Source organism: Pristiophorus japonicus, unplaced genomic scaffold, assembly GCF_044704955.1.
Source record: "Pristiophorus japonicus isolate sPriJap1 unplaced genomic scaffold, sPriJap1.hap1 HAP1_SCAFFOLD_56, whole genome shotgun sequence".
NCBI classification, from domain to species: Eukaryota; Metazoa; Chordata; class Chondrichthyes; family Pristiophoridae; genus Pristiophorus; species Pristiophorus japonicus.
Genome location: NW_027254467.1, coordinates 733,000 through 739,773, shown reverse-complemented (window position 1 = coordinate 739,773; position 6,774 = coordinate 733,000).

The following is a 6,774-nucleotide window of genomic DNA, read 5'->3' as shown; positions in this document are numbered from 1 at the left end:
GTTCTACATTCACTGGTTCCCCTCCCCTGAAGGTACTGACTCTGGCTGGGCTCAGGTCTACACTCACTGGTTCCCCTCCCCTGAAGGTACTGACTCTGGCTGTGTTCAGTTCTACACTCACTGGTTCCCCTCCCCTGAAGGTGCTGACTCTGGCTGGGTTCAGTTCTACATTCACTGGTTCCCCTCCCCTGAAGGTAATGACTCTTGCTGGGTTCAGTTCTACACTCACTGGTTCCCCTCCCTTGAAGGTACTGACTCTGGCTGGGTTCAGTTCTACATTCACTGGTTCCCCTCCCCTGAAGGTACTGACTCAGGCTGGGTTCAGTTCTACACTCACTGGTTCCCCTCCCCTGAATGTGCTGACTCTGGTTGGGTTTGTTCTGCACTCACTGGTTCCTCACCCCTAAAGCTACTGACTCTGGCTGGGTTCAGTTCTACACTCACTGGTTCCCTTCCCCTGAAGGTGCTGACTCTGGCTGGGTTCAGTTCGACAGTCACTGGTTCCCCTCCCCTGAAGGTACTGACTCTGGCTGGGATCAGTTCTACACTCACTGGTTTCCCTCCCCCGAAGGTAATGACTCTGGCTGGATTCAGTGCTACACTCACTGGTTCCCCTCCCCTCAAGTTACTGACTCTGGCTGGATTCAGTGCTACACTCACTGGTTCCCCTCCCCTGAATGTGCTGAATCTGGCTAGGTTTAGTTCCAGACTCACTGGTTCCCCTCCCCTGAAGGTACTGACTCTGGCTGGGTTTAGGTCTACACTCACTGGTTCCCCTCCCCTGAAGGTACTGACTCTGGCTGGGTTCAGTTCTCCACTCACTGGTTCCCCTCCCCTGAAGGTACTGACTCTGGCTGGGTTCAGTTCTACATTCACTGGTTCCACTCCCCTGAAGGCACTGACTCTGGCTGGGTTCAGTTCTACACTCACTGGTTCCCATCCCCTGAAGGTACTGAATCTGTCTGGGTTCAGTTCTACACTCACTGGTTCCCCTCCCCTGAAGGTGCTGACTATGGCTGGATTTAGTTCCACACTCACTGTTTCCCCTCCCCTGAAGGAACTGAATCTGGCTGGGTTCAGTTCTACACTCACTGGTTCCCCTCCCCTGAAGGTGCTAACTCTGGCTGGGTTAAGTTCTACACTCACTGGTTCCCCTCCCCTGAAGGTGCTGACTCTGGCTGGGTTCAGTTCTACACTCACTGGTTTCCCTCCCCTGAAGGTGCTGACCCTGGCTGGGTTCAGTTCTACACTCACTGGTTCCCCTCCCCTGAAGGTACTGACTCTGGCTGGGTTCAGTTCTACACTCACTGGTTCCCCTCCCCTGAAGGTACTGACTCTGTCTGGGTTCAGTTCTACACTCACTGGTTCCCCTCCCCTGAAGGTGCTGACTATGGCTAGGTTTAGTTCCACACTCACTGTTTCCCCTCCCCTGAAGGTACTGACTCTGGCTGGGTTCAGTTCTACACTCACTGGTTCCCCTCCCCTGAAGGTGCTAACTCTGGCTGGGTTCAGTTCTGCCCTCACTGGTTCCCCTCCACTGAAGTTACTGACTCTGGCTGGATTCAGTTCTACACTCACTGGTTCCCCTCCCCTGAAGGTGCTGACTCTGGCTGGGTTCAGTTCTACACTCACTGGTTCTCCTCCCCTGAAGTTACTGACTCTGGCTGGGTTCATTTCTACACTCACTGGTTCCCCTCCCCTGAAGGTGCTGACTCTGGCTGGGTTCAGTTCTACATTCACTGGTTCCTCTCCCCTGAAGGTACTGACTCTGGCTGGGATCAGTTCTACACTCACTGGTTTCCCTCCCCCGAAGGTAATGACTCTGGCTGGATTCAGTGCTACACTCACTGGTTCCCCTCCCCTGAAGTTAATGACTCTGGCTTGATTCAGTGCTACACTCACTGGTTCCCCTCCCCTGAAGGTGCTGAATCAGGCTAGGTTTAGTTCCAGACTCACTGGTTCCCCTCCACTGAAGGTACTGACTCTGGCTATGTTTAGGTCTACACTCACTGGTTCCCCTCCCCTGAAGGTACTGACTCTGTCTGGGTTCAGTTCTGCACTCACTGGTTCTCCTCCCCTGAAGGTGCTGACTCTGGCTGGGTTCAGTTCTACACTCACTGGTTCCCCTCCCCTGAAGGTGCTGACTATGGCTGGGTTTAGTTCCACACTCACTGTTTCCCCTCCCCTGAAGGAACTGACTCTGGCTGGGTTCAGTTCTACACTCACTGGTTCCCCTCCCCTGAAGGTGCTAACTCTGGCTGGGTTCAGTTCTACACTCACTGGTTCCCCTCCCCTGAAGGTGCTGACTCTGGCTGGGTTCAGTTCTCCACTCACTGGTTTCCCTCCCCTGAAGGTGCTGACCCTGGCTGGGTTCAGTTCTACACTCACTGGTTCCCCTCCCCTGAAGGTACTGACTCTGGCTGGGTTCAGTTCTACACTCACTGGTTCCCCTCCCCTGAAGGTACTGACTCTGTCTGGGTTCAGTTCTACACTCACTGGTTCCCCTCCCCTGACGGTGCTGACTATGGCTAGGTTTAGTTCCACACTCACTGTTTCCCCTCCCCTGAAGGTACTGACTCTGGCTGGGTTCAGTTCTACACTCACTGGTTCCCCTCCCCTGAAGGTGCTAACTCTGGCTGGGTTCACTTCTGCCCTCACTGGTTCCCCTCCCCTGAAGTTACTGACTCTGGCTGGATTCAGTTCTACACTCACTGGTTCCCCTCCCCTGAAGGTGCTGACTCTGGCTGGGTTCAGTTCTACACTCACTGGTTCTCCTCCCCTGAAGTTACTGACTCTGGCTGGGTTCAGTTCTACACTCACTGGTTCCCCTCCCCTGAAGGTGCTGACTCTGGCAGGGTTCAGTTCTACACTCACTGGTTCCCCTCCCCTGAAGGTACTGACTCTGGCTGGGTACAGTTCTACACTCACTGGTTCCCCTCCCCTGAAGGTGCTGACTCTGGCTGGGTTCAGTTCTACACTCACTGGTTCTCCTTCCCTGAAGGTACTGACTCTGTCTGGGTTCAGTTCTACACTCACTGGTTCTCCTCCACTCAAGGTGCTGACTCTGGATGAGTTCAGTTCTACACTCACTGGTTCCCCTCCCCTGAAGGTACTGACTCTGGCAGGGTTCAGTTCTACACTCACTGGTTCCCCTCCCCTGAAGGTACTGATTCTGGCTGGTTTCAGTTCTACACTCACTGGTTCCCCTCCACTGAAGGTGCAGACTCTGGCTGGGTTCAGTTATACACTCACTGGTTCCCCTCCCCTGAAGGTACTGACTCAGGCTGGGTTCAGTTCTACACTCACTATTTCCCTTACCCTGAAGGTACTGACTCTTGCTGGGTTCAGTTCTACACTCACTGGTTCCCCTCCCCTGAAGGTACTGACTCTGGCTGGTTTCAGTTCTACACTCAATGGTTCCCCTCCCATGAAGGTACTGACTCTGGCTGGGTTCAGTTCAACACTCACTGGTTCCCCTCCCCTGAAGGAAATGATTTTGGCTGGGTTCAGTTCGACATTCACTGGTTCCCCTCCCCTGAAGGAACTGACTCTGGCTGGGTTGAGTTCTACACTCACTGGTTCACCTCTCCTGAAGGTACTGACTCTGGCTGGGTTCAGTTCTACACTCACTGGTTCTACTCCCCTGAAGTTACTGACTCTGGCTGGGTTCAGTTCTACACTCACTGGTTCCCCTCCCCTGAAGGTGCTGACTCTGGCTGGGTTCAGTTCTACATTCACTGGTTCCCCTCCCCTGAAGCTACTGACTCTGGCTGGGCTCAGTTCTACACTCACTGCTTCCCCTCCCCTGAAGGTACTGACTCTGGCTGTGTTCAGTTCTACACTCACTGGTTCCCCTCCCCTGAAGGTGCTGACTCTGGCTGGGATCAGTTCTACACTCACTGGTTCCCTTCCCCTGAAGGTGCTGACTCTGGCTGGGTTCAGTTCGACAGTCACTGGTTCCCCTCCCCCGAAGGTAATGACTCTGGCTGGATTCAGCACTACACTCACTGGTTCCCCTCCACTGAAGTTACTGACTCTGGCTGGGTTCAGTTCTACACTCACTGGTTCCCCTCCCCTGAAGTTGCTGACTCTGGCTGGGTTCAGTTCTACACTCACTGGTTCCCCTCCCCTGAAGGTGCTGACTCTGTCTGGGTTCAGTTCTACACTCATTGGTTCCCCTCCCCGGAAGGTGCTGACTCTGGCTGGGTTCAGTTCTACACTCACTGGTTCTTCTCCCCTGAAGGTACTGACTCTGTCTGGGTTCAGTTCTACACTCACTGGTTCCCCTCCCCTGAAGGTGCTGACTCTGGCTGGGTTCAGTTCTACACTCACTGGTTCCCCTCCCCTGAAGGTACTGACTCTGGCTGGGTACAGTTCTACACTCACTGGTTCCCCTCCCCTGAAGGGACTGACTCTGGCTGGGTTCAGTTCTACACTCACTGGTTCCCCTCCCCTGAAGGTACTGACTCTGGCTGGGTTCAGTTCTGCACTCACTGGTTCCCCTCCCATGAAGGTACTGTCTCTGGCTGGATTTAGTTCTACACTCACTGGTTCCCCTTCCCTGAAGTTACTGACTCTGGCTGGGTTCAGTTCTGCACTCACTGGTTCCCCTCGCCTGAAGCTACTGACTCTGTCTGGGTTCAGTTCTACACTCACTGGTTCCCCTCCCCTGAAGGTGCTGAATCTGGCTGGGTTTAGTTCTACACTAACTGGTTCCCCTCCCCTGAAGGTACTGACTCTGGCTTGGTTTTAGGTCTACACTCACTGGTTCCCCTCCCCTGAAGGTACTGACTCTGGCTGGGTTCAGTTCTACACTCACTGGTTCCCCTCCCCTGAAGGTGCTAATTCTGGCTGGGTTCAGTTCTACACTCACTGGTTCCCCTCCCCTGAAGGTGCTGACTCTGGCTGGGTTCAGTTCTACACTCACTGGTTTCCCTTCCCTGAAGGTGCTGACCCTGGCTGGGTTCAGTTCTACACTCACTGGTTCCCCTCCCCTGAAGGTACTGACTCTGGCTGGGTTCAGTTCTACACTCACTGGTTCCCCTCCCCTGAAGGTACTGACTCTGTCTGGGTTCAGTTCTACACTCACTGGTTCCCCTCCCCTGAAGGTGCTGACTATGGCTGGGTTTAGTTCCACACTCACTGTTTCCCCTCCCCTGAAGGTACTGACTCTGGCTGGGTTCAATTCTACACTCAATGGTTCCCCTCCCCTGAAGGTGCTAACTCTGGCTGGGTTCAGTTCTGCCCTCACTGGTTCCCCTCCCCTGAAGTTACTGGCTCTGGCTGGGTTCAGTTCTACACTCACTGGTTCCCCTCCCCTGAAGGTGCTGACTCTGGCTGGGTTCAGTTCTACACTCACTGGTTCTCCTCCCCTGAAGTTACTGACTCTGGCTGGGTTCAGTTCTACACTCACTGGTTCCCCTCCCCTGAAGGTGCTGACTCTGGCTGGGTTCAGTTCTACATTCACTGGTTCCCCTCCCCTGAAGGTACTGACTCTAGCTGGGCTCAGTTCTACACTCACTGGTTCCCCTCCACTGAAGGTACTGACTCTGGCTGTGTTCAGTTCTACACTCACTTGTTCCCCTCCCCTGAAGGTACTGACTCTGTCTGGGTTCAGTTCTACACTCACTGGTTCCCCTCCCCTGAAGGTGCTGACTCTGGCAGGGTTCAGTTCTACACTCACTGGTTCCCCTCCCCTGAAGGTACTGACTCTGGCTGGGTACAGTTCTACACTCACTGGTTCCCCTCCCCTGAAGGTGCTGACTCTGGCTGGGTTCAGTTTTACACTCACTGGTTCCCCTCCCCTGAAGGTGCTGACTCTGGATGGGTTCAGTTCTACACTCACTGGTTCCCCTCCCCTGAAGGTACTGACTCAAACTGGGTTCCGTTCTACACTCACTGGTTCCCCTCCCCTGAAGGTTCTGATTCTGGCTGGTTTCAGTTCTACACTCACTGGTTCCCCTCCCCTGAAGTTACTGACTCTGGCTGGGTTCAGTTCTACACTCACTGGTTCCCCTCCCCTGAAGGTACTGAATCTGGCTGGGTTCAGTTCTACACTCACTATTTCCCTTACCCTGAAGGTACTGACTCTGGCTGTGTTCAGTTCTACACTCACTGGTTCCCCACCCCTGAAGGTACTGACTCTGGCTGGGTTCAGTTCTACACTCAATGGTTCCCCTCCCCTGAAGGTACTGACTCTGGCTGGGTTCAGTTCAACACTCACTGGTTCCCCTCCCCTGAAGGTAATGATTCTGGCTGGGTTCAGTTCGACATTCACTGGTTCCCCTCCCTTGAAGGAACTGACTCTGGCTGGGTTGAGTTCTACACTCACTGGTTCACCTCCCCTGAAGGTACTGACTCTGGCTGGGTTCAGTTCTACACTCACTGGTTCTACTCCCCTGAAGTTACTGACTCTGGCTGGGTTCAGTTCTACACTCACTGGTTCCCCTCCCCTGAAGGTGCTGACTCTGGCTGGGTTCAGTTCTACATTTACTGGTTCCCCTCCCCTGAAGGTACTGACACTGGTTGGACTCAGTTCTACACTCACTGGTTCCCCTCCCCTGAAGGAACTGACTCTGGCTGTGTTCAGTTCTACACTCACTGGTTCTATACCCCTGAAAGTGCTGACTCTGGCTGGGTTCAGTTCTACATTCACTGGTTCCACTCCCCTGAAGGTAATGACTCTGGCTGGGTTCAGTTCTACACTCACTGGTTCCCCTCCCCTGAAGGTACTGACTCTGGCTGGGTTCAGTTCTACATTCATTGGTTCACCTC